The sequence below is a fragment of the Passer domesticus genome, chromosome 4, assembly GCF_036417665.1.
Source record: "Passer domesticus isolate bPasDom1 chromosome 4, bPasDom1.hap1, whole genome shotgun sequence".
Lineage (NCBI taxonomy): Eukaryota > Metazoa > Chordata > Aves > Passeriformes > Passeridae > Passer > Passer domesticus.
Genome location: NC_087477.1, coordinates 33,342,146 through 33,369,278, shown reverse-complemented (window position 1 = coordinate 33,369,278; position 27,133 = coordinate 33,342,146). Strand labels below are relative to the sequence as shown.

The 27,133-nt window shown below is 39.7% G+C and overlaps 1 protein-coding gene across 31 annotated transcripts in view; it reads right to left on the bottom strand.

The window, feature by feature from the left end:
- BMPR1B (bone morphogenetic protein receptor type 1B) overlaps positions 1-27,133 on the bottom strand; it is a 237,721-nt gene that overhangs the window by 143,086 nt on the left and 67,502 nt on the right. For 5 of the 31 annotated variants that reach the window (XM_064416994.1, XM_064417018.1, XM_064417003.1 and 2 more), the window contains 2 exons: positions 9,991-10,077; positions 9,482-9,674 (listed from right to left, as the gene is read on the bottom strand). The exons of 15 other annotated variants lie outside the window; for them this stretch is intronic. The gene's annotated coding sequence lies outside the window, so the exon portion shown is untranslated. Of the gene's footprint in view, positions 1-9,481; positions 9,691-9,990; positions 10,078-14,148; positions 14,168-25,250; positions 25,356-25,821; positions 25,968-27,133 lie in introns of those variants that run through there. 11 more of the 31 variants (XM_064416997.1, XM_064417006.1, XM_064417004.1 and 8 more) reach the window with 8 other exon arrangements.

The following is a 27,133-nucleotide window of genomic DNA, read 5'->3' as shown; positions in this document are numbered from 1 at the left end:
AGTTTATGCAAGTGCTCCACCGCAATAAACCAGGATCCTGAAAAGGGCAAAGAGGACAACATTTCATCACATTAGTTTATTTACTGTCTATCACAAATGCATAGGAGAACTCTCCACAATAAAAACCACTGTTGCCAGCTCAGTTCAGAAATTTTTCTTGCTCAGAGAGTACCTGAGGTACCCTGCAGTAATTTATTGCAGAGATCCAGCTGCATGTCCCACTAGCAATAGATGGACCGTGCAAAGTTTCCTTTCCCATTCTTAGGTACCAGATAGGCTTTTATTGTAAAATAATGTCTTGGCTTAGTTTTACCTTGTACTTCACAGCACAAGAAAAAAAGACAGCAAAAAACAGAACAAATAGAAACCCAGCTGAGACAGTTCCTTCAAAACTAGCAACAAGAAATATTAAGTTTCACCTTCTTATCTAGAATATGTAAGTGTTTCAGATTCTGATCTCGGGCTGACTTCCACCGACAAGAGCACTGTGGCTGCCTGGGGAGCTGCCGCTGTCCATCTGCTTTACACTGATACAAGGCTGCCATCAGATCTGGGTCATTTCACCTTGGAGTTTGCCACACACATAAATTAAGGGATCACACACAAATGTGGTTATGCTAACTGCAATAAAATTTACGGGCAAAAAATATTTTTAGCCATTTCCCTTCCACCCACTGGTTTGAAAACAGTGATTTATCTACATAAATGAAAGAGGAATTTCCTTATATTTGCTCTTTCCAGTATGTTTACCCACATGTCTACGGAAAATAGAAAAAAATATACCCATAGTATATAAATATCTGAGAATTTTAATAGCTAATAAGGTATTAAAATGCAGAGAATACATTTTCTGCTATTCAAATATTACAAATATTTGCACCTAACACTATAGAATCATAGAACATTTTGAGTAAGAAGGGACCTTTTAAAGGTCATTTAGTACAACCTCCTTGCATCAAAAGCTTTATAGCAGTCACATGAATATGCACTGGCTAATAATCACTTTGGTGGGTTCATACATGTTACTATTTGTGAAATGCCTGTGCACATCCTCCCGGATGACAGAAGGATTTAAAAAAGCAGCCAGCAGAAAATGCATAAATAGTGTGATGTGTCAAGCTGCTGCTTCCTAGTAGCCCCTGCACTACTCCCTCATGCTTGTAAACCACAAGTCACTGGTATACTGGGCACACTGGCAGGGAGCTGTGCTCTCTTCACTCAAATCAAGCAAGTCCCAGTGGAAAGAACAATTCAGTGTTCCAGCAACTCAACATGGAGCGCTGACTTTGAATAAACTTTAACGAGGTGTTCATGGCTGAGAAATAACAGCAGGGGATCCCTGAAAGTTTCAGACTAATTGGCAGATGCCTTTCTATGTCAGAAAAAAAATAAAAACGCAAAACCTGACCCTTGTTGTTCTGAATACACAACAAGTCACATTACAGAACTCCAAAGCTGCCCCTCAACCAAAACATGATATACTAAACATATATGCAATACAAAAAGCTTGGAAAAAAAAAAGACAGAACTGCTGGACTCACTCTTGAACGGCACATTCCATCTTATATTCACAACTCCAAGTCAAAGCAAACATCAGCTCATCCACATGTACACAACTCAGGCACATTTCCTGTGTCCCCTGCCACTGTTTTCTCAGTCACAAGAAACACAAAATAAATAAAGTATTGCATGTGGAACCAATCCTTCTGTTCAGTTTACAGAATCGGTAAATCTCTCATCTCTCTTTTTTAAAGTTAGATTTACAGCACTGAATGTGGCAAAAGACAGTAAATGATAAGTTGGTGGAAGCAAGAGACGCCTCCCATGTGGGTCCCTGTTTTAAAGGACATGAAACTGAGTGACTCAGGTCTAAACCATAGGTTTACTCTGTGAAGTTCTTAACTAGACAACAGTCAACCAGCTGGATCAGCAGCGTGCCTCACTTTTCAGTGTCTTAGAGAAGGCTGGCTACAAGAAAACATTGTTTCTGTAAAATCGATGCATTTAATAGCCACCAGACTAAGTGGAGGATGATTAGAACAGTCTTTATTAAATGTCAGCTGAGACAACGAATGCCACCACTCAAAGACCAGCATGAATGTAAGTGACACTTCTGCTGTCTCTGACAGATGTACTCGGCAAAAATTCTGCAGTTCTGTGCCACTCAGTGCCATCTGATTACATTAATAGTGGGAACTATCAGGGTTTTGGATCAAATAAGTCATGGGGACGAAAATGCAATAGCCCCTAACTCATAAGCAGAATTACCTAATTGGAAAGTCACTTCACTCGCTCTGAGCACAGCCATGGTATAAGCTTCCTAGGAGTGAGAGGAGGCTTTCAGGCTCTTCTAGCTGTGTCCCTGTACCCCAGGTGACAAAGAACTGGCTTGGTTCCATGTGTATTTCCTGCATTAAAGTTGCACAGAGGAGCAAACCCAATGGGGAAACCAGGGGAAACAGAGCAGCAGGGAAAGCAACAGCTTAGTTGCTCTCTGCAAAAGAGAGGCAGATTTTCAGACAGAGCACTGGCCACAAAGCCAAGCTTCGTATTACAAGTGAGGAAACTGCTTCCTGGTGTTTGATCTGCCCACTTCAGTAAAAGAGCACTTGCTAAATGCGGCATCAAAGGCATTCTAATTGTCATCATTACTTCCACCTGTCCCCTGAAATACAACTCCAAATACCATCTATAACCTCAGCCTCAGAGTGGCAATGGTGTGTGCTTCTCATCTAATGCTACAACATGAGCAGTCTCGGTCACCTCTTGAGGATTATTCTGCATGAGACACTGCTCTGACGTAGAAGTAAAATGTTGGCACCCCGTCCCCTAAGTAATACATTTGCTCTCTATGACCTATCAAGATCAGCTGTTTAAACTTCCTATTCATAGAGGAATTTTTACAAGACTATTTTTGAGGAGTTAGGTTTTGTTTTTAGCAGAGTAACATAAGCTCTTCATAGGAAATGAATGTCTATCATTTTTGCTACTCCTACTGAATAAAATCAGACCAATAAGTGAACAGCCAAGCAAACAAAACAATGCAGTGAAAGTGAAACTGACTGGAAAATCATAATACAGCCATATCATCATAAAACTTTTACCAACTGTTCAAATAACTTCTGAAGTTAATTACTCTAAAACTTAAATAGAAATACATTAATGTATCTAATTGCATACACTTTTCCTTCCATAAATCTTCATCTCTAGTAAAGCCCATAAATTACCTGCATCATTAAACCTCAGCAAGCCTGGCAGCGAGCATAAAATTTGACTGTTTACACATCAAAAATCTTGATGGAAAACCCCCATAACAATCTGAAGCAATCTATGTAAACTGTTTCAAATAAACTTCTGACTCTGAAAATAGGCAGAATCACACTTACTTGAAAATGCCTGGATCTTTATATTCTGGCTACTTCCAGAAGAACACATTCCAGTTTCTCAAGCCAGGCAACCAAGAGACTCCCAGGGCAGCCTGGGAAGACTGGTGGAGCTGCTCTGCTGGCAGGGAATTTGTAGGGGAACAAGCTGCATGTGAACTGCCAGCTAAACTCTGAGTGGGCAGCACATCATGCAGTACAGGGAAGGTGACTAATTGGTAGAGGACATGAGAACCTTTCAAAGAGAGAGAAAATGCATGGCAGATGAACAGCTCCTCTGCTCCCTTATTCCGCTCTGCTCTTTCATATTAATGGAAAATATCAAACTAAAAAGGTAGTGCAATATATCACAAGGAAATTGTAACATGTGTTTCCCTGTCAAAATAAGGCCACATTTTATTTCTGTGATACACCACAGCAATAACACATTAGTCAACATGCAAAATCCTAACGATAATAATTAAAAAATAACACAAGCCACATGTTGGCTGGTGTTCCCTGCAGTCTTTGTGTAAAAAAGAAGTTGGAAAACATGGAGACGTGACAAAGCTGCAAGCTTTCAGGCTCCAGCCATATTCATACACAGACTTCATGAGAACCTGGAGCCAATGGTTTTGCAATCGAACCGTGGAGCAGCTTTTTACATCCTACTCTCTGGGTTCTTGCCTAAATATAACAAACTTGAAAACTGTGGCTACTGACACCCTGCTTTATGACTCACTGAAGTGTTTTGAGCCTAGGAAGTCACATCTGGACGTGCACCATGACATGCTCTTCTGGTCTAGAAACATGCAGTAACCAAAAGCAGAGACCATAATGGACCAGTTTGGGACAGGCAAATGCCTCAAAACACAGCATTATGTCTAAATCAAACCACTGAGTCCACTTCTTGGCTTTTCCTACTTTTATCCATTCAAAGGATCCACATGCATTGCAGCCTTATTCTTAAGTTCAGACCTTCCCATTCAGTGCTTTTTTTGTGTGTGTGTTTTCCTCCCTCCAAATATTAACCAAAACAATGTGAAGTAGAAAATCCTTATTAAATAGAAATACAACACTCTCAGACTCTGAGCATCAAACAACTGTGAACACTTCCTTCCTTCTAATTACACTGTAAAGAATTTACCTTGGCAGAGTCTTCAAAACTACTATTAATTTTGAAATAATCCTTAGTGATGAAGTTTATTTAGATCTAGAATTGTTTCTACTCAACTTCTCCCATCTCTCTGAGACTTTTCATCTTCAGACCCAAATTAATCAGAGCATCTAAGTCCTCCTTTAGGAAGTTTCTCTCGTATGTTTCTTTCTTGCATGCAATCTGTAAGGTGTCTTTTTTCCTTTAAAAAAAGCCAGGGGGTGATGTTATATTAAAAGTTTATCTAGTGTTTGTTTTTTCAGTGCTCTAATTTTTAAGTGTGGTTTACTAAGGAGATGACTTTTAACACTATGTTTCTTAAGAAAAAAAAATTTTTGCATTTATATATACTTCAATTTTATTTCCCAATTTCAACATTTAGCCTCCTGAACAAAAATACATATTATTCATTCCTCATCACTGCTAAATAACCCCAAGCTATGCTGTGCTTTAAGTGCCTTGTTGTACAACCTTCTAACACTTTTTAAATTACTCTGCAATAACATGCTGAGATTTAACACTCTTGTTTTCCCTTGCACTGAAATAACTCACACAGAAAAACAGGCTAAGATGCATTATGTGTCAATATGTGCCTCTTAAAAGGTGTCTTCTAAGTGGCAACATTTGAGCGGGACACCCCTGCCCTTATATCCACATTAAAATGAGCTGGATTTGACCTGAGGCTACCAGAGGTCACTTTGCACTGCAACAGCATCCTGCAAGTGCCTGGGACAAAACTTGGGATATAAATTGTCTCTGCAGGCAGGCACAGTGGAATTAAGGCTGCTGCCTTCCAGCACCCTGCCTCTGAGCTGCCATCACCTGCTACAGGCTGCAGCATCTTACTTTATACAAGTCTTTAATATAATGGCAAAAAGGTGTTTAGCACATTATTCCAAATCTCATGACCCAAGAGCACTAATGAGTTTAGGAGATCTCTTCAGCAGTGCTCATATACAAGCTGATGCATGGACAATAAGTGTCAAACTTCCCCACAGAATATTTAGATTCAGGGCTTTTTAGTAACTTGACAAAACTGAAAGCAATAAAAAAATTACGTCAGGATTCCTGAAAGGAAACAGAAACTACATTGGTTAAGCTTTTGTTTTCATTTTTAGGGACCACATGGAAGTCCTTTACACAGACACTAAGTAGGTACAGAGGAGGATTAGACACTGGCATTAGATTAGAACCCATTTTTCCTTCAAAGGAAGCACTTCTGGAACAAGAGCTTGTAGCACTTTGCAGAGCTCCCTGCTGCATTCAGGAAGGAAGTCATATCTAATTAAAATAGACAGAACAGATGCTTCATCATTTTAGCTGGAAAAGCCAGCGAGGGAGCTCTGCTAGCACAGGGACAGCCAACTGCAGCTTCCCAGCTCCCCAGCAGCCTGTAAAGCTGCTACTGGGGGGCCTTGGCATTGCATTCAAAGCCACTTTTAAGAGCCAATATGGTAAGCTGTGCAAGATATGATGTGCAGGGAGCCCCATAAAATCATTTAAATGGAAACAGCAGGCTTGTTTTGGAAAAGGTTTCAAGGAGATGTGTACACCAGCACAAAGATTTCTGCTCCCATAAGACACCAGGGCTTGAGTGCACAGGCTCCTGTAACCCCAGATCTCACAAACTTTTGGGATGTTGCTTTCTGTAAAAAAGTGTGCATCATCATCATAGAGCAAACATTGATATGATGATGTGGTAGGTAAAGCATCATAAGCAGAGGCCTACCTATCCATGGAATCTCTGTTTTTTAATGAGGCTCCTTGAAGCAAATAGGAATGACAATTTAAGTATTCAAAGGGATGACCTTAAAAATTGCAAGCATAAACAACTAGAATATGGACCACCCTCAGCTAGACATTATGTCTTAGTTTCTAAAAACTATGTGAAATTTGGACCATCAGAAATATTGCTTGAAGTATTTTTGATACTCATGTACAGTAATTGTAATTTCATTCCTGCTTTGAAGTATTAAAAATACTAATGTAGTCATTAGGGGATCTCATCTGTTCAAAGCCAGAAACAATCAGAATCCAGAGACAGAGTGAAGGAGGGTGTGGAGGGGAAAAATTAATACAATCACCTTTTCTTGATGCTTGTGCATAAGGACTGACATATTCTCCACCCAAACTACAATTTTCCATTAGAAAAAGAAAAGTCTTCAGAAAACAGTGAATAAGTTTTTCATGACTGAGTATTGGTTTATATTTAGAAAATATATGAAATACATTTCTCTAATCAGCCCTTTTATCTACTGCCAAAAAAATGGGAGTGCAGCTTTACAGCCAAAACAATCTGTTGTCTACTCCTTTTATATTTCACTCCAAGTGCTTACATTAATGCAATATTGCAAATGAGCACTTAAATGCAGAAAAAAACAAAAAAAGCGAATGATGAGTCCATCTGGCCTGTGCACACATCCTACAGACTTCCTATTGTGGACTATTTTCACACTTAATTTTTCCCAGCAATATTTAATCTTACTAAAGCCTAAAAGTAAGTCTTACGTTAAACCACACATATAATATGTAGGAAGTACCATCTCTAGCAAATTCTCTAAGAAAATGTACACTTAAAATTTCTGCTGGCATACGGTATAACTCCATTCACACCCTTTCTGCTTACAAAATTCAAGGTTATCATAAGTTCCAGCTACTGTGTTCTTATTTTCCAAAACCCTTTTTTTTTTCTACCGATATAAAATATCCATTTGTTCTGCAGAACAGCTCTTGCACCTTTACTTAATACACAATCACTACATATATGGCTTAGATCTGTGTAATTGATACTTAAAAAAAAAACAACCTACATTTCAAATTTATTTTGTATATATCAAGTAAGTGCACAGTTCATCAATACAAAGTAAAATCACAATATTTAGAGTGCTTCAGATTCACTACCCACATGGCCAGCCCTACAAAATTGTGACTCATTGGACACCAGCTACTAAACATGGATGCTTGACATGCAACTGGAGCAAGCATTTTATCAGAACTGGTAAGAGATAAAGACCATGGAATCATTATCACTGTTAAATGACAGATGATTGATCCAGTTCCGTGTTCTCTGCCAGGCAGGGAGGAATCCCCCAAGGGAGGGAGACATTCATATAGATGCAAGAAACGCTTTCATTCAGACTTAAAGCAGGCAAGATTTAAAAAAAGAAAAAAATCAAAATTTATAATTTGGAGGAATTAGAAATAAGCCCAGGCTTGAAAAATAGGATAGGTGTTTTAATAAAAATATGGCACAATAGTTAATGTGTTGAGACAAGGCAGAAAACACTCACTTCTGAAACAGGGCACCTGAACAAACATTTATTATCCCAACCCAAGGACAACCAAAGAGTTCCAAAGCTTATATGCTAATATACCTCACTTCAAAGATTTCCTTAAGCTACATCAGAAAGCAAAATTTCTATGCCTGGAAATTTAGCACTGAAGAAAACAGGACTGACAAACTGTCATGCTGTCAAAAGGAAAACACACTGAGACGTGTTCCAATATGCAAACCACTTATTTTTCTTGAAATAGATTATTGCCATTTTCTGTAATTGCAAAACCTGTACCTATGTGAACTTTGTTCCCACATGGCCTGGTAAAAATTTCTGTTTCCCAAGATACTCCTTGACAGCCACTGCTACCTTTTCTAAATTACTCTGTGTTACCGGGTGCTTGCAAATCAGGAATTTGATCTTCTGGCACCTGGCAAAAGAGAGACACAGCTGAAGCCTTACAGAGAAAAGGTCCTGTGGCAACACAGGGTACTGGCAGACGACTTGGGTCAGCTGTTAGAACTGTTCAGAAGGTCAAATGAAAGAGGATTTAAAAAGTGAGCAGAATAAAATGAGAGAATTAACTTCACCAACTTCTGTAGGATTGCTACAGGAGTGGAAAATTAGTGTGTTTGGGGGCAAAGGAGTGTGTAAATTGGAGAGAAGTTTAATTGGCTGTGGAAGGGAGGAAGGGTGCTTCTTGTTGTAGTTATAACTTCTTCCTTGCCCCAACTGATCAAGATGCTGATGACCAGGAGGACACATGAGCTGGGATGTAGGGCCTGATTCCATTCCTCTGCAGGAAACACGGGGACAAGAGTTAGACATCCAGGGCAGGGACACCAAAGACTCCTGATGCTCTGAATTTCTCCGTGGGGCTTAGATGTGTTATGCTAAGTCTAAAAATAGTGAAGCTAATGATAAGAAAAAGATCATGCTTAGTAATGCCACAGTCTTTTTCAAGAGTGCAGGGCACAGTGGTCATCAACATTACAAGATGGGTATGATCTAACAACAACATTAAGGCATTAAGTTTCTAGCTCACAGGTTACATAAAGACAGAAGTGGCCATTCTCATCAGACAGCAATAGTCTTTAATAGCACACTGTCACAGAAAATCAAGAGAATACATTGCTACCACGGGAAAATGAAGTTCCACTTGTTCACGTCTCACTGGGAATAACCAGGAGCTGACAGCACATGGCACAACACGGATTCAAGCAAGGAAAGGAAATACTTTCAGGGCAGTCAACTGATACAGAAACAATGAACAGTTATTACATTAATGCCAGACATCATGGATTTATGTAAAATAGAGCTAGGGAAACAAAACTGGTTTCATCCTCTGATGAGCATATCAAATCTACCAGATTAAATAAGGGTTTACAAATTGAGAACATCAATATTTCTGTACCATTTCACTCTTTGCTATCCAAACTTCCGATCAAAAAAGTTGATGCTAAAAAGAACTAATAAGGACCTATTCAAAAGACTGGTTGATTTGAGATTCATCACCAGTACAGATCCAGGCTCTACCAGTAACATTTGTATCAAGTGAGCCGCTGTGCAGCATTAGTGACACCAAAATCAGCTTAGAAATTTCTGTTCCACCTTTAAATCACAACTGAAAGTTAGAACACAGCAAGAAGTTAGAGTAAGCAATTAAAAGTTCAACTATTTGAATTTACAGAAGTTCTAGGAGCAGACTTTATTTCAGTTTCCCAAGTACTTCTTTTGGAAGAAAATTCACTCTTATCTCAGCTGATGAAGGCATAAAAAATCCCCTCAGCTATGGACAGATATTCCAGAAAAGGTGTTTACTTGGTCTTCTGAATTACCAAGGCCAGGAATGTTGAATTCTTCAACTCATGATATCAAGACCTAAAGTATCAAAAATCTTTCCAGAATATATATATAATGGCAGAGTATAAATTGGCAATAATCACATATAATTTATTGTCTTAATACAGGTTAAGTGCAAAAAATATGATAGTCTGTGACATGCAGGAAGGATCAGACAACTTTTGCAACAAACTCTCCAGTCTTACTTGCTTTGACTGTACAAATGAAACAAAAAAAAAAACCCTAAACCCAATGGTCTTGAAATTTAGGCACTTTAGGCAACAGCTGTATTTTTCATCTCTACAAAAGAAAACTAACATTAATGTTGCCTCAACAGTGAAAAGGTTTTACTTACATTAATAAATGAGAAAAAGGCACACGATTCTTCTCTTTCATGTACAGCAATGTCTCAAATACTTCCCAGCTGCTTGACTTGCTGGTGCTGATAGGAGGAGAATGAAGTAGAGTGTGCCCAGTACAGTACAACATGAAACTGATAACATTATCCCACTTGAATGTCAAGTTTGCTTTGGTAGCACATGAGTGATAGGAAGCCAGGGGAAGAGGAGGAAAAAAAAACAAAACCAGCAACAATGAAAATCCCCAAGACAGGGAAAAAAAACAACAGCTAAAATGAGCAATTGATCTCAGGGAAGATACCCAAGTCAAATTTAATCATATCCTCAGCAAAAGCAAGCAAGTCTCAGGCAAAATGGATTACCTTTGCAAATGAGTAAGCACTGAAATGAGAGTTTACTCAATTCCTTTACATAGTCACAGACTGGAAATACAGTTTGGAAAGGAGCAGTTTTGATAAGGGAATAAAACACAGCAGGGAAAGACCTCCAAACCAGACAGGAAGACAGGTGGCAGTGTAAACTGGCAGAAAGGCCACTACTGGACAGAAAAAGATCAGAAATAAAATATTGCATGGCTCGAGAAATTTAGCTGTAAGAACAAATTGTTCAACCAGATTAAGTAGGAAGGTCAGAGCAGAATTGCTGGGGCGCTTCACTGCTTTCTCTTCGATCAAAACCACCCAGGGCTTGTCAAAGTTTGCACAATGCCTGTTGGGTCACATACAGGACAAACAGGTTGCCAGGCAAGTGTCTCAGTAAAACAAATCTTGCTGTGCTTCTCCTTGTTCAACAGCACTGCCTGCATCAGGTGCTGGAAATACCCTCAAAATCGAGCAAAATTTAATCTTGTAGGACAGGAGTAACATCCTCATCACTAACCACTGTAACAGAAACCTACTGCCAAAAAATACAGAAAAGATGCAGTGTCAATGAAGTCAAACTTAAATGTGGGACCTTTGCCCTGCACAACGTAAAATGCCAAATCCCTTCCAGCTGGTGTGATGCCGACACAAGCTACTACTAACTCTGACACAGCTAGTAAGGAATAAATACATGAATAATGAGAAGGTTATTTATGAAAACCTGATGAACTCAGATGAGCTGGTATCCCCTGGTATCCCAGTGCTGGAGGAAAATGTTGCCTGTGCAGGTATCTTGAAGAATGGGTTTGATTTTGATTAACTTGAATGGCCTGTGACTATACCACTTCAATCCTTCACATCATAATAGCATAACCTTCACTGAGCAAACAATATATTGTCATTTCCTCATGGTCCACTTTTATCTCTGTATATATGACTGTTCACTACAGATGAGGAGCTTGTAGATCAGCACGTGTCCTGATTCACTGAAGAGAATTACTGCTTTTGTGAAAATAGCAGCTTTATACATATACTAGCTGTTTTAGCAGATGGAATATTTCTTTCACTTCCTGAATTCAGTAATAACCTGCTTTTTTTTCCTTTTACACACACTATTTTGCAGTCTTAAAGGTTCACACAAAACCAAGACAATATGTTTCTTGATAAACATACTCAAAGTGTACTGTATGAACTTTTTCAACAGTCTACATAAAGTAACATATAATAACAGTACTTTGGACAGGACTGGCAGCAGGACAACATGATGCTAGAAGAGAATCAACCCAAGGAAAACCAGTCAGGAAAAAAATCACAGTGTGCATTGATGATAAATTCAAAACATACATGAAACTGGCACTGAAGATCTCAAGCAAAAGTTCTGTTTTACAGTTACACTCCTTCAAATAACATCTCAATTAGCTCAAGGATGGCCCAAGATTACATACTTGAAAGGCAGCTGTCTTTGTCCTGTATCATCTCATAAAACAAGGCTCCAACTTAGAAATGCATTCACTCGTTGTCTCAGTGTGCTCTGTGTCTAGCTGAGGTTTGCTCACTCACTGTCCCTGCAGCTCACACAAACTGGGCCTTACAAAAGCCACCTTGTCCAATCTGTCAATGTTTTTCCATTGGATGAGCACAGAAGGGAACTGACTGTCACCTTAGCTGCACTACAGGATTTCCCTGATCCAGAACTTCAAGTAGCGTTCTTGTGCTTTGATATAAATCACAAGAAAAAAATATCTCTTGTGAGCAAACACTAAAGATGAAGAGAATGCTGAAAAAATGCTTTACAAAAAGCATATTATTGAATGTATGGTACTGAAAAAACTCTGGAAAATTTCACTCCTTGACAGTGCTCTTAAGTTTCAGCAATACACAAAGAATTCATTTTCACCTTCTAATCTTGTGGATTAAATATGTTTGGGGAAAAAAACTGGAGCAGAAAAGAGACCACCCAGTTTATAATTCACATATTAAAGAGGACCTCCTGCTATGAACAACTGTGTCCTAAATACTGTTTTAACAAATCTCATCACTTTAAATGCTTAAGTTATGGTGTTTGCATCAAAATAAATGGTTCCCAGTGCATAAACTGCCATACTTATGAAATACGGGGACAGATGTTTCTATATGAAAACAAAACATTATGAAACTCTGAAAACAACAAAAAAATTACAGCCATCACAAGTCAGAACCAAGAATCTGCAGTCTGTGAACAAGTCTTCCTGTTGTTACTAATTTTTTTGCATTTTAATTCTGTAAAGACCAAATGATCCAGAAAAATCTGAATAAAATGCTACTCATTCATAATTTCTGGGAGAAGAAAAAGTCAAAATTTCCTTTTTCTTATTTTTAAAGTTAGCTATAAAGTGGAAAGCCCTATAAAAAAAAAGAAGCCAGGTTTTCTGCTTATATGCAAGTAGTTAAATATCCATACTTTTTTACATATATTACAAATACGTTCTTCTGGCATGCTGCTCAGCAAAGACTTAACCAGTTTAATTGTTCTAGATGAGAATTAAAGACAAAATTTTTCCAAAATGTGCTCAACATTTGGCAGAACTGTACTCTACTAATGCCTTTGATTTTATTTATCTATTGAGTCCTTCAGAAGATAGCAGAAATAATCCAATTTTAGGGAACACAATCCATTTGATTTAGGTTCCAAAGGTCAAAACTGGGCTTTAAGACATGGCTGGTGAGAGCCATGCTGCAAGAATTATCTCCCCTTCAGCACATACATTGAATGAATACCAGTGAAGTCCAGGGAAATGAAAGCATGGGAGCAAAGTAACACAAAAGGGGCAAAACAGTTCTTGTAATAAGAGAAATAACAACACTAGTTGACCTTGCTAATAATACACAGAATACAACTGGCTGCCCTTTTATATATAATTTTACTGCAGTCCAAGTACTCAGTATGTTGTCCAAAGACAACCAATTGCTCACCAAAAAAATAGGAAAAAATATTTAGATGCTTTGCTGCTCACAAGCTACTTTTGACTTCATATGCTTACCAAGATAGATGAATGAAAAACAAATTCTAACAAAAAATCAATTTATTCTCACAAGTTCTCCAAGTGGAAATAATATCTGACCTTGTTCTTGGGTTTAGCCTGTTAATTAATACTACCTCTAGGGAGACACTAATAGTCTCAAGTCCTGCAACATTAATTGTGATGTGCTAAGCATGTTCAGATTATCTTTTTGAATTGTGTAGCATCTGGCCATTGATGCAGCTATCCATGAAATGATTCTTTCATTAAATGAGTACCCTTCTCAAACAAAACAGGCTACACTGTTGAAGAAGTCTTGCGCTCATTACAACATCTGTTAAAACATAGCTCCTCCCTGAAAATAAGTAAACCTCTTTGGAACAGAGGGGTCTTGGGGCCACTGCATTTAGCACCTGTCACCTCACATGAAGCACTCCTAGAAGCACCACACTTCATTACACACAATGAAATAATTGTTTAAAAAAGAAGATTCCAAGTAATTTTTTTGCTTGTACATGGGCAAAAGGTCAGTTAGAATTTAAATTCTAACATAAATTCCTTTCTTTAATCAAATTTGGGAGTGGAAGAGAGTGGATGCAGTTGGTAAAAATGCCAGAACCATATCCTAATGGTCCTAAGTTAAAACCAGCTCTTCTGTCCTGAAGTTGAGATGTTTTGTTCAGGACAGAACTGCCAGTTCTGTCCTGGCAGTTGAGATGGCCACAATACACAGAGTATCCCCACACAATTTCAGAAGGCTTTAAGCACCCACCCATACAGAGTAACACCGTACCACATCAGAAGGCTTCATGTGTCTGCCCATGCAGAGTAACCTCATATCACTGCAGAAAGCTGCAAGCATCTTCCCTTCTTGTTCTTCAGCCCAGCCTTTTATCCCCCTCATGTCCATGCACTGCACCTGTGTGCCCTCTGCTCCCTTTGGTGATGGGTCAGTGCCCCTGGGCACTCCATGGCTCATTGCTGTCAGTGCTGCTCACCTGCTGCTCACAGCTGCACCCACTGGGGATGAGGCTGCCCACAGCCCCACCCCACTCATCACAACCTGTGTGTACCTACACAAAACCCAGTTAAGGAAAGCTGGCACAGTGCCAGCTTTGTTAACTTAACTACACCACTTGCAAATATTGTCCCTACACAGCTTCGTCACAGACCTTTCCAGATGAGAAGTCTCATGCCCAATTTGTATATTCATATGATCAGGTCACATACCAAGGCAGAAAGAAAAGTGCCTGAAGCAAGTGTTTGAGGTCACGTATCTGCTACAACACAAGTCACTAACTCAAAACACTGTAAAAAGAGACATTTTGAGTTGCCATTCTCTGGTGGTGGCAAATTTCGAACAGAACCTTACCTCACTTGCAAAATGCTGCATTTTTTCAATTTAGAAGAATTGCTACCCTTTAAACTGAAAGTGCAGTAAAAGACTTTCAGATACATCTGTGAGCAGTCTATATGGACAACATTTCAGACATTTACCAAATCTGAAGTGACAAAATGGAACTGAGGAGCATCCTGCCCCATCCCACCTCCTGCTCATCACCCAACCCTTAGCTCGATGCCACAAGCAGAGCTGCCTCCACTACTGGAGCAGCTCATTAATAAGAATGAGCACCCACAATTGGAGAAAATTAGGTAGAAACTAATCTTTGCCACCAAAAAAGTGACTGTGGGCCATTACCCAGGAGCAGTATCCTCAGTATCTAAAGTGCTGCTGCCCATGGAACCCTGTTCTCCTAATGGTCTAAAGATACTTTTCTTGCTGCTGCAAGTTGTTACCAAGAAGCAAACAGGATTCTCCATGGAGTGCAGTATGACTCATACTAAGAATGAAAGTTAAAAATAATGATATATTCTAAGACAGAGAAAAAGAAAAAGCAAACCAATTCTTCTAATTGAAGACATGCTAGCTTCCAATCCAATTCAACTTTTTTTTCAGTTGCTCACAGTTCTATCCAGCATATCCAGGATGCCAGAATCAGAGTTCTCTCAGTGAGGGTAATGAAAAAGCAGGAAAATTAACCTCAATGTAGCTATATGATGATCTTCTACCCAATTTCATTTACAAGTTCTTATGCACTAGATGATGGTGTATTATAGAAAAATAAACAAACACTTCAGGCTGATTAAAGAACAAAATCCCACCTTAAACAAAAATCAGTCTTGGCATTGACAAGAGAAGACAGCACAAATGAACAGGAAGTTGTAAATCTTTGGAGCCACGGGAATCTCTCCACAAGGAGCAACTAAAATGAGCCATTTGAAAACCTGCATGTGTGTTTACTGTATTTCCTAGCCCTTGGGCAGCAGCAGTATGCTAAAATACACATCTTTTCTCAGCACATTCAGCATCTCAAAACACTTAATACCAGATACAAATTGTATGCATTGCTTCAACAACAGTCAAGAGACAGAAGGATGGAGAACCAAGAACACCTGTTTAAAATTTATGGCCAACTGACAGCTTTTAAATTACTGTGCTGCTACTTTTACCAAAAAAATACCAAAAATTGCATCAAAGCTGCAGTAAAAGTGTGCTGGAATACATGTAAAGCCCCTGAACACCTGAGCATCCAAGCTCAGGTTGTTTCTGGACCTGGGGTTGGCTTCTGGTCCAGCTTGTCATGACCTCAGGCATAGGAATGGTTTGTGTAGCTTTCAAAGCATAGACCAACAATATCCATATTAAAATGCACACACATAGCTCATTACAAAGCTCATTATAAGGTACCACACCATTACACTTCAGCTCAATGAGAGTCCAAATACGCCCAAATCTTGACAATGCACCATCTCGAGGAACTTTTCCTGAGGCTTTCCTTACTTTCTGCTCATGTAGCTATTGCTATGACATCCTTTTTGCTCTAAGTTTTATGCTCCATACCTGAGAAGAAAAAAAATTAACACTTTGGGCGGTAAATATGAATCACACTTGCACTGGCACCAAGGTCTTCTTCTTGGATGGAGATGGAAGGAGAGAAGAGCAGAAGCCTGAAGCTCTCCTGTCCTATACAACAAACAAAAAATACTTGCTAACCCAGAAGCAGGTTCCACAAGTGCTGCACATGCGCAGACTCACTGGGGAGGGCAAGGGCAGCTCTACCAGGGGCATGCACCTGAAGCAGAAATTACCTGGGCACATCTGATAGTAAACAAGTTCAGCTTGAGCAAGCCTTCAAATGCCTGTTGAGTGTAAGAGGTATTTTTAGCTTTCTTTACAAACTGAAGAGAGTAGTTCCCATAGCTTGGAAATAGATTATTTAATTTAGTTTTATTTTTCCTGGCATTTTATTGCAAACACTCTTAAAGCTGTTTTCAGGTTAAGAAAAACAAGCAAAGGGAAAATGCACAGGTTAGAGTTCACTTTTCTTGAAATCTAGCCCAGATTTTCTAAGTGTTAATCTCTGGAGGAAAAGCAAACTAATTCTGGTAAGAGTGGCTCTGATTTTGGGCCATACGACCTGTTTCTCACAGATTTCATGTAGTTCTCAACAATCTACTGTTTGTACAAAATCCCAGAAAGATTTTGTTCATTAAATGTAATAATTGCATCAAGCTCTCTTCTCTTAGTAAGCTTTCAAGAGCACATGCCAATAGCAGCAGTCCTGAGAAACTGGCTACTGAGCTAATGTGGTTATGGCAGCTGAAATTTTGTTTCATTCAAACATGAGCAAAAACAGTATGTTAATAACTGCTTAGAAAAGACAGTAACTAAAAATGTCTTTTTACAATTTTTTTAACCACTCAGCTTTTCTTAATCCTCAGTAAAGTTGTTCAAGTGTAAAGCAGTGTCACCAGTGGCATTTTGTGAACCCATATATTTTGGAATACAGTTTGTCCATCATATCTTGTTTCCAAAGTAATTTCTGTACATGCTTGGTACATGAAAATTCTGTGTGACAGTCTCCATTCAGTATTTAAATACTAAATGGAAAAAGATCTGTTCCTAATTGACATTGATCATTATAATTTGCTGAGATTCACTGGTGGGGAAAAACAGGAGAAAGATTTTCTTCTTTTTTCACTAACTTGTTTAATGTTCTGTAAAACCTACTAAAGCTTCTTGTACTTATTGCAACATTAGAACAGATATTAGAGCAGATGCTTCAGGAAGCTTCACTGAGAATTCAGCTGCACACACAGGCAAAACCACGAGGGGCTCTGGTCCCTTTGAATACCTCTGGCTCCACAGTTAAGGCTCTTTATTAAGTTGTCCCTTCTAGCTTCTCCTGCATGGGCCACCACTGTTGTCCTCACTCCCTAGGAAAACACAGTGCTAAAACCAAAGGTCCCTCACCCTTTTGAGCCTTGTTCTTCCCTTTAAAAACACATTTCTCTGATTTGAAGGCTGCTTTAGTTCGTAGCTCTGCAATGGGGAAAAGCCCTTCAGTGTCTCTTGGCTGGGCAGCAGGTCTACCATGCCATGTGCCCCTCATGCTGGTGAGGGAACTGGCCAAAGCCCACTGGGTTTAAACCTCTCTGGGCTTCCTCCTTGTGAGGCAAAGCAAAGAGTGGCATCCCTCCCCTGCCCCACTATCTCTGAAAGAACTCTGTTTCTCAGGCTGCTGAAAGCTCTGCTCTTTCTTCTACCTACCTTCACCTCCCCACAAAAACAAAAAAAAAAAAAAAAAGGAAAAAGGGAAAAAAAACCCCCACATAAAGATAAAGACAATGAAATGAGGGCTGATCTCTTAAGTAGACCCTTGTGTATAGACCTCTAACTTGCATGGAGTCTTCCCAGGTCAGTGGAGCACTTGTACAGGGAGTCCTATCCATCTGAAACAATGACAGGATCAGTGCAAGATGCATGGACATGAACATCTTACAAAGCTGTGTACCAGGGCCACCAGCATCCTCACCCAAGCCAAAACAGAAAAAGTGAGAGACAGACAAACTCTGGCCAGGATTGTCATGGCCTTAAACAACATGGCACAACAAGTGGTAAAAGGATTGTACAGTCTGACCCTGCCCTGTGCTGGGACTTGACATCTTGTACAGAGATGAACTGAGTGTTGTGATGTGCAGAGTGAATTGCAGGAGTTTCTGCCTTTCTGGACTGGGTTTCCTGGTAAGCAGTGTGTGCTGGCACCAGACAGCACTGCTGCAACAAGTCTCCTTCCTACATGTGGCTCACATTCATGAAGGTGCTGGCCCATGAAGGTGAAATGAATATCCTCAAAAAAAATTCTATAACTGCATTTTTACTTAATGCAAGAATTGTGTGAGTCAGAGAACTTCAAATTTCTTAAAATGACATGCTGCTATGTAGTTTTCTATACAAGAGAGAAGCATGCAAACTCCAGGTCAACATGGAGATGAGTAAATGTATGACTCTTGCTAAAACAAAAGCAGGCTAATTGATCCAAATTTCTTTTCAGATTAAGAAGAGGGGATGGTTCTATTTTAGGAGGGTTTTTTCTAGAAATCAAAAAGCACAGAAGAACTTAAGTGTACTTATTGTTACTTTCTATTACACCTAAGGCCCTATCATTTCCATTAAAAGTAAATATTGTCACTCTAGTTCACTGCTATCATACCACGTATTTTCTCCCATGACGATCACTATCCTTTTTTTTTTGCCACACTTTATAGCCCCACTGCAAAAATACAACAGATGTAGAGAGTGGCTGCCGTGCACAAAGCCAGCACTGAATCAGCCTTGTGGACCCAATCTCCTGCACTGTGGTGCCTTTCTGAAAGGGAGTGTGCAGCTCAGCCTGCAGTGTTGTGCTTGGATGCCATACAGGTCTCCAAAGGAAAAAAAAAAAACAACCCACCTTGTTTTCATTCCTGCCGTGTTTACATAAAGGCTCTAATGATCCCCACCAGCAGGTTATTTCTAACCCCCGGCCTCCTTCCCACCCCTGTGTGTCCCTCTCCAGCCAGCCCCCAAGGTAACAACCTGCCATTCTCCTCAGCAGCAGTGGTTAAACATCTGGCTGTAAATCGCCATTGCCACACGCTGCAAGCCCTAACTGTTTATCCCAGCTGGAGAAGGAAGGCAGAAATGGTTAATTGCAGCTAAATTCAACTCCATTGCCATGGCAGTTTTCAATTCACTACAGCATCATCACTTGGCATCTAGGCAAAACCAGCCAACAACCCCCATTCTTAGCTAGAGTCATGTTTGTAGTGAATTAGCCAGTATTTATCTGACTGACTCTAACATAGGTCACTGGACTTCACCCAGCTCTTCCTCACAAAGCAGAGGGAAGCACAACCGGGCAGTCTGAGGTCACTTGCACATCACTCACAGCGCTACAAAGAGAGCAAAGTGTGATTCCTAGGATCTCTTCAGGGCAGGGCCCACAGTTTCATTTTGCTTTATAAAGAATCCCAAACAGCACAGCAAGGAGGTCCTTGCATGCACATCAGCAAAAATGATCAACAAGAACAAGCAAAGCAATCCCTGTTTTTCAAGTACCCTGTCACAACTCTGCTTATTAAGCCAGGAGAGCTAGAAGTGCAGATTTAATCAACACAAAAAGACTTCAGCCAACAGATGAGCTCTGCTGTGGCTTTTGCTCATCGCTCAACATGCACCACACAGAGCGAGGAGTCTGTTTCAAGTACCACTTAAAACAATGTGCTTAAAACTTCCAAGTGCACATGACAACATGCTGAATACATGATTCAGGTGTTTTAAGCACTGTCTGTGTGCCTCACTGAAGCCCAAGGGAATTTCACCATGTGTCTTAGGGCCATTGCATGTGGCCCTTGACCCCTCAGGTGACAATTGCACAGCACCTCCACGTCTGGGAGAAGCAAAGCAAAACTTCCATGTGCCTTTTGTACCTTAGTTTTGTCTATTTTATGCATAATTAATGTGCATTATTAATGATAATAATTATCATTAGGATAATGCACTTGAAAGAAATTTAAACTAACAAAAATAAACACTTGATTTTTTAACCCAGACTTAATCTTTCTCATCTTAGAATAGCAATCATGAGGGGTTTGGCATTGTTATTTTTTGTTTGCTCACTTACTTTTTAAAACTTTTTTTCCCCATGGACAGATTTGAAAAAGATTAAATCCACAAGGCTATTTTTATTAAATTTTCTCCAGCAGCACTTAGAAAGCTGGCTGCCTCTTGTCCCTGAGCAGCTCATGTCAAACTCACTGGAAGCCTGGGATCCAGCTGCTCAGGCAGAACATTTCTCATGAGCATCACATTTTACAGGTAGATGCTACAGTCATAAGCAATTCCTGACCACTGTCCAAGCCCAGCCTATGGACCTACTCCAACCATGGTCCCACATATAAGTCTGTTACTGAATACATTCAATATTCACACAGAAGACGTTGGTAATTTGCTTTTAGATTAAAACATGGCTTTAGGAGGTATTTGTAACAGAAGTCACCTTTCCAGGGCTTTTAACTTCACAGTAGGTTTATTTTTATGCTTCTAGTCCATTAATACAGTGCCAAGAAACCATCTTGTGTTGCTTAATTTAAAAGTTATTAACTTTTCATCTGAAATTAATGTTTAAGATTATTAAGCTATAAAGCAATAATAGCTATATTTGCAAAATTCCAGAATTCTTGCATAGGAAACTGCCTGCTAAGTCACCTACACTTTCCTTTTAACCTGTCCTTGGTAAAAATTTTGGGCCACAGGCAGCAGTTTATCTAGTTTTGGTACAAACTGTCACATACACATTTGGTATTGTCCATGCACTTGCAGCAACACTATCATCCCAGAAAAGGATATAAAGATTCCAGCCTTATTGAGGGAACAGAGCTAGTGCTAGGACATAAAACATGCCCTAATTTTGCCTCATGCACAAACCCAAGAGCTATCTATTCCACACACCTATTTTACCTTTACTGAGTCTTTCTTGATAGCCACTAAATTGTCACATGACATTGCTGGAAAGTTGTTGGATGAAATGCAAAAAGAATCTCACACATTTTATGCTGCCTGTATTATGAACTTATTAACTACTCTTCTGATAGAGTTTGTCTATGACAACACACTTGCTCTCTATTATTTTTGGCTTGGATTACAGCATTACTTTTATCTGCTTCTTTTTTTACTGTTTATTAGGTTCAGGAACTGAGGAGGAAAATAATTCCCCCAGCAGAAGCCTCCAGAATTAGAGAATGTCCTCAGAGTAAAAGCCTCAGCTTTTATGAGTCCTTCTTAAGTTTAAGTCTTGTGCTAAGGTAAGGGGAAGAGAGGGGTGAACTTGGCTACCACTTAATTAAAAAGCTGATTCCAAAAATCAGTTAACATCCCACTGGATATCCCATTCCCACTGTTCTTCTGGGGAAAGCAGGTGAGGGACTGAAAAACTTAGCATCCCCTCATGTCTGTTATGAACAACTTCTAAAAAGGCAGCGAGAAGGAACACTTTAGAGATCAGAAGAACTTGTGTTTTGATGTTCAACCATTATGCCTGTGCAAATGAACATGATCATTGCATTTATTTTCCTTCCTTTGTCACCATCCCTCACAGCGCACTTCAGCTCTATTGGAATTCAGCACAATTTCCTGCTAAGCTTCAATAGGAGGATGATCAGGCTATTAATGGACAGAAGGTGCAATGGGTACAAAAGCTACTGTGACTTGCCAGATGAGCTGTGATAGTAACCATCAACAGCTTCTGCTCTGGAAGATGAAGCCGTCTAGAAAATATAGAGACTGTCTGACTTTGTGGTCCTTTTCCTTCCTTTTGTTTTGCTCAATATCTTTTGAAAACAACTTTTTCTGTGTTCAAATCTAACTGGTAACATCTTCACAAACTTACTCCAACATTTTGATATCAAAACTTTTTCTAACTTTCTATAAAAATCTTGGATATTTATTGTGGAAAATGAAGGTAAAATGCATATATTGCATATATTCTATGCCAAAGAAAACAAGTCTTATTTGGGCTTCATGGATTTAGGAAATGGTTCAAGAAGAGCTGAGTGAAAATGGCATTTCTGTGATGCTGCTAAAGCCAGCAAGAAATGTTCTTGAAAGGAATAAATCTAACAAAGTTACAGGATATCTACTGCGTGTTTTAAATACTAAAAACTTTGGTAGATCTTATAATGCTCCCATACTCAAAAGAGGCTCTACACTGGGGCAGTTTTATAAAATTTAATTTTGCACATCCTATCTGGCCTCTATTAGTATTTGCACAGTAAATTACTATGGGCTAACACAATCACTGAACCAAGAGCCTTATACTGCCCACTCCATATAAAAGCTTTGGTTGGAACAAGAGCAAATGTGTGCAGAGTGCTTACTTTCTGTTTGCTCGAGATTTCTTTTGCTTCATTTGTAAATCCCTCCTTTCCTGACCATCAACATAACAGGAAAGTGAGATGACGGCTGTACAAGCCTTCAAGAAGCTATCCAAGGAATCCTGTACTTTGCATGTCTGTCTCTCCCTAATACCTTACTGTACAGCAATTCTGGCACCACCAGGGAGAAAATTAAGTGAGTGAATATGTTTTTTTCAGACCCTATAATTAAATTAGGAAGTCTTAAAAATGTTGAGAAGTAGATGTCTTATGAAGAAAAGCAGTAGAATGGATTTATGTTTGTTTTTTGGCCAAAACATCAACCAAAATCTGTTCTCCTAAAACAATATGTATTAAAAATTATCAACAAATTTTACAATTTCACAAAGGAGAATATTAGCATAAAATCTTGTAACCTTTGTTTCTATTTCTTGCACATTTCACTACTGACTAGCTTCTGTATCGCTTAACATCAAGTCAATCAAGTTCTGAATCCATCCCATGGGGTTTTTTGTTTGTGGTTTTCTTGATTGCTTGTGGGCTTTTTCCCCAGTTTTTCTTTTCCTGCCCTTTCTTGAAGTACCTCCGATTTTTAATTATACTCATTTGGACAGTTTGATTGCTTTCAAAGACAGAAGCAGTAGTCTCTGTCTCGGCATGGCACAGAAAAAGGTTAACTATGTCTGATGTTAAAGACCAGCACAAGATTGCAAAATGCAGCTATGGATATACATGAAGAGCAGGAAGAAGCACTGAAAGGAGGCAAGAAGCCTTTCACTGGATTAAATGCCACTGTGGTGCAGGTCTATGCTGTATAATATGATAATGAACATTACACATACAAGGACACGGATTTAGCAGCTCTAAGAAACTGTCAGATTTAAAGAAACTCCAGTCTTGCTGTACAAATTTGTTTCTTGACCACTGACAATACTGAACAGACCATTCTCTTCAAGGCCTACAGTTTAATTTTTGCTGTCACTTGTAACTTTGGTACACAAGTTTCAAACTCTCAGCTCCAGTATTTTGTTAGCATCCAAGATCATACCTTTTCCACTCTCTCATTTCAAATGATAATTTGTAGACAGCACCCAGGCACTTCCTTTGAGAACTGCAGCTATTACAGCCATATAGCAATTATTCCTTCTTTGTTGGCTGTGAAAGAAATAACCCAAACAAGAAAACTACATCTATGTTAACCAAACCAATAACATGAAAACATGCAGCTATGTTTGGGAGCTCATTAGCAAAAAGCACAGACATACAGACATTCCCCTGCACAAAACCTCTTTCAGCAGCGTCAGATATAGAATACTTTCTGCATTTGTCACCTTTCAGGTCTGAGTTTCCAGCACGCTTCTTGTTATATGCAATTAGCCCCATGCCAAGGTTTGGTACATTTCATAATAAATCCCTGACCACATTTGCTTCAGGCTTGGCAGCTCTGGAAAGGCTCTATTCATCAGGGCAGCAGTAAGCCACAGGACTCACCACACAACTCACTCGCAGAATTCCAGCACGCTACACTTTTCAACAAGCCATCCCCTCCCTCCTCCTCTCCAACAGCCTGACATATGACTGTGATTAAGTAGGATATGAAAAAGCTCCAATCCATTTTTCTCTTTTTCATCTCTCTTTTCCCTTCAGACAACACAGACACACACTTTCCCCCCTTCAGGAAAACCTTGCCTTCCCTGCCCAGGCTGCATGGTAGATAGGAATCCTTTTTCTTTTTTTTTTTTTTTACCATTGCCTCTATTTGAAACAGTAACCATCTATTACTTGCAGGAAGGCTGTGTCTCCTTCTCAGGTTTCTCCAGCTTTGGAGCATTACCCTCACAGCAGCACATGAGGCTGGCTCTCAGCTGGGAACGCTCTCTGAGAGGCACCTGAGAAGAGCAGAACAGCAGCAAGAGCAGCCACTGGCAATTGGGCCATCTGTTCATGAACAGCGCAAATGAAAAACCCTCACATTTCCAACATTCAGCCAGCTATGATGACACAGAGGGAGCTGGGAGAGACACCATGGAAGTATGCATGCTACAGGAGTGTGAGTGGAGAAATTATCTCCATCACACACAGACTGGATTCCTCTCTTCATTGTGCTGCAGAACAACCTCGCTGGCAACACTGGGATAACCTATTTCCCCAAAAACCCACTCAGAAGAAAGCAGAGCCCTGGATAAAGAATCTCCATAATGCTTAGTTACAGTGTTATAACTAGGCCTGAAATAGGCTTTTCTTTTCTCTAAGAAAGGGTGAAAAACTTCTGTTAACTCAGAATTATCTCAACTTGCATAGAAGGGCACCCAAACTGTTACACTGGTACATAGTTTGACTTGGGTAACCCATACAACAACTTGCAGCAGTGCCAAAGCATCCCCGCCTGTGTTTCCACTCTCCTTTCATCTCCACGGACACATTCTCAAAACTTCAATTTTCTTTCTCAGCAACTCTTGGCCTTTCTGAAGGAACTGCCAGGGGAATAAGTGCACACTGCTAAGCTGCAAATCCTCCATTGCGCACTTCTGACAGGCGAAAGGTGGACAAAATTACATTAAAAGGTCATAAAGTAAACTCCAAAAAAAGCTGCATCTCAAGGGTTACAGTCAGGAACCAAGACACAGCATGTTGTAGTACCAGGCCAGGTTTTCTGCAAGTCTGATTCCTCATGAGGTCCCTCCTTTCAGGATCCATCCTCTCCAGAGAATACTCCCTCTGCCAGAAGTCTGTTCACTCCAAAGCCTGAATACAAATTACAACACTCCCTTTTAACACAAAGCATAAAGGCATGCCACAGCTAACTATACCCAATGGCAAAAACTAATGAGATACTAAAAGAGAAATTATACCAGGAGTTTATCTAATCCTATCTTTTCCTTGTTAACCTACCCTTTACCTTGCCAAAACACTAAACTAAACATGCATCCTAATTTTATGTCATTCCCTTGCTTGCCTGGAGCTGCTGAATACCAGAATTCACAGTGAGATATTCTCACAATTATTTTTCTTCTTAATTCATTTTTTACTGAGTCCAATACTCTAAAAAACAGCACAGTAACTGCCTATGGCATAATGAAGTCAGAAAATACTCATCATCAAACTGCATCAGCTGCAGTATTTGATTCATCTAAAGACAAGTCAAACTTGCCTGAGACTTTTACAGTTATGCAGCGGGTTGCTTAATGTCATTTGTAAGAACTGAGCCCACCTTCTGCTCAAGAAGTGCCTGTGTGTGCATCCCAGCTCCACTTCCTCCAACGAGGGCACAGTTTCATTCACGGGTTTTGGAGAAGCTGATCATGCAGCATCACACCGCGTTTCCAAGGTTCCTGTTTACCTCAACACATGGCACTGCTGTAACAGGATCAAAAGCTGGAATAGCTGAATTATTTAATAAAACAGCTGTGCTAAATTTACACTTTACCTTGAAAGATCCTTCAGGAGTTTTTACAAAGTTCTCTCATGACCATTTCATGACTGTGTACACACAGCCCTGGGATGGAGGAGCACTTAAGCATCCCCAAAAGCCCTTTGCAAGTACAGATGTGTGTATATGAAGTTCTATGAAGTCACTAAAGTTATCCAGCACACATTGGCTGTTCCTTTGTTAATAAAAGTGAGAAAAACTGGAATCAGAGTTTCTGCAATGTGCTCCTCTCACCAACCATTAGTCTTGCTTCTAAGTTTACCAAACTTTTCACAGACAGTAGAGAAGTGTAGATGTCTAACATGAGTAGAAACGGTACCAGCCCTACTCAGAGGCAAAAGAAAGTCCAATCCATCTGTTTTTACAAATACATACACTTAACTCTAATCTAAGCACTATTTACAAAAATGCATGCAGACATAAAAGAGCATAATAAATTAATAGCTCACAAGAGGCAACGATGACTAATGACTGATCTTACTCTCCTTTCCAAAGCCCTGGCCCAAGGGAACACAGCAGATAAAATTACCTAAGTTGACTTTCTGTGTTTCTGTTAAGCCAAAACTTTGGTGTATTCTGAACTGTCTGTGTGATGTTTCCCAGCTGGGAGACATAAGCTTTCCTAAACAATTCAGGGCTTTAACGTGACCTTAACACCGTCATCTTCTTTCATAGAGCCAAGGGATATGCTTGTTAGTTTATATGGGGTTTATCTTATTCATCAAATTCTGCTGCCCAAGCACTGATATTGCCTGCTTGTGGCCATACAGTCAACAGACCCTGCAAGAACCTCTCCAGTAATCTGACTCCTGCCCATGGACAGCAGTCAGCAAGACTGTAAGAAAGCAGTTGTGCAAAATCCTTCTTGGGCAATTACTACGTGATTGAATGGTCCCACCAACACAAATATGCTCTATAAATCCTTTTAAATCTGCACACTTGCCCTGCATTTCTTTGATGAAAATTGTCACCAGTGGCTGTTGGGTGCTGCCAAATTGTTACATATAAGTAGTGCTTTACCTGAATCAGAGCTGCAAATTGAGAGGCAAAACAAGAAGATGCTCTGAAATTCCTGACACTTCTGCAGCTGCAT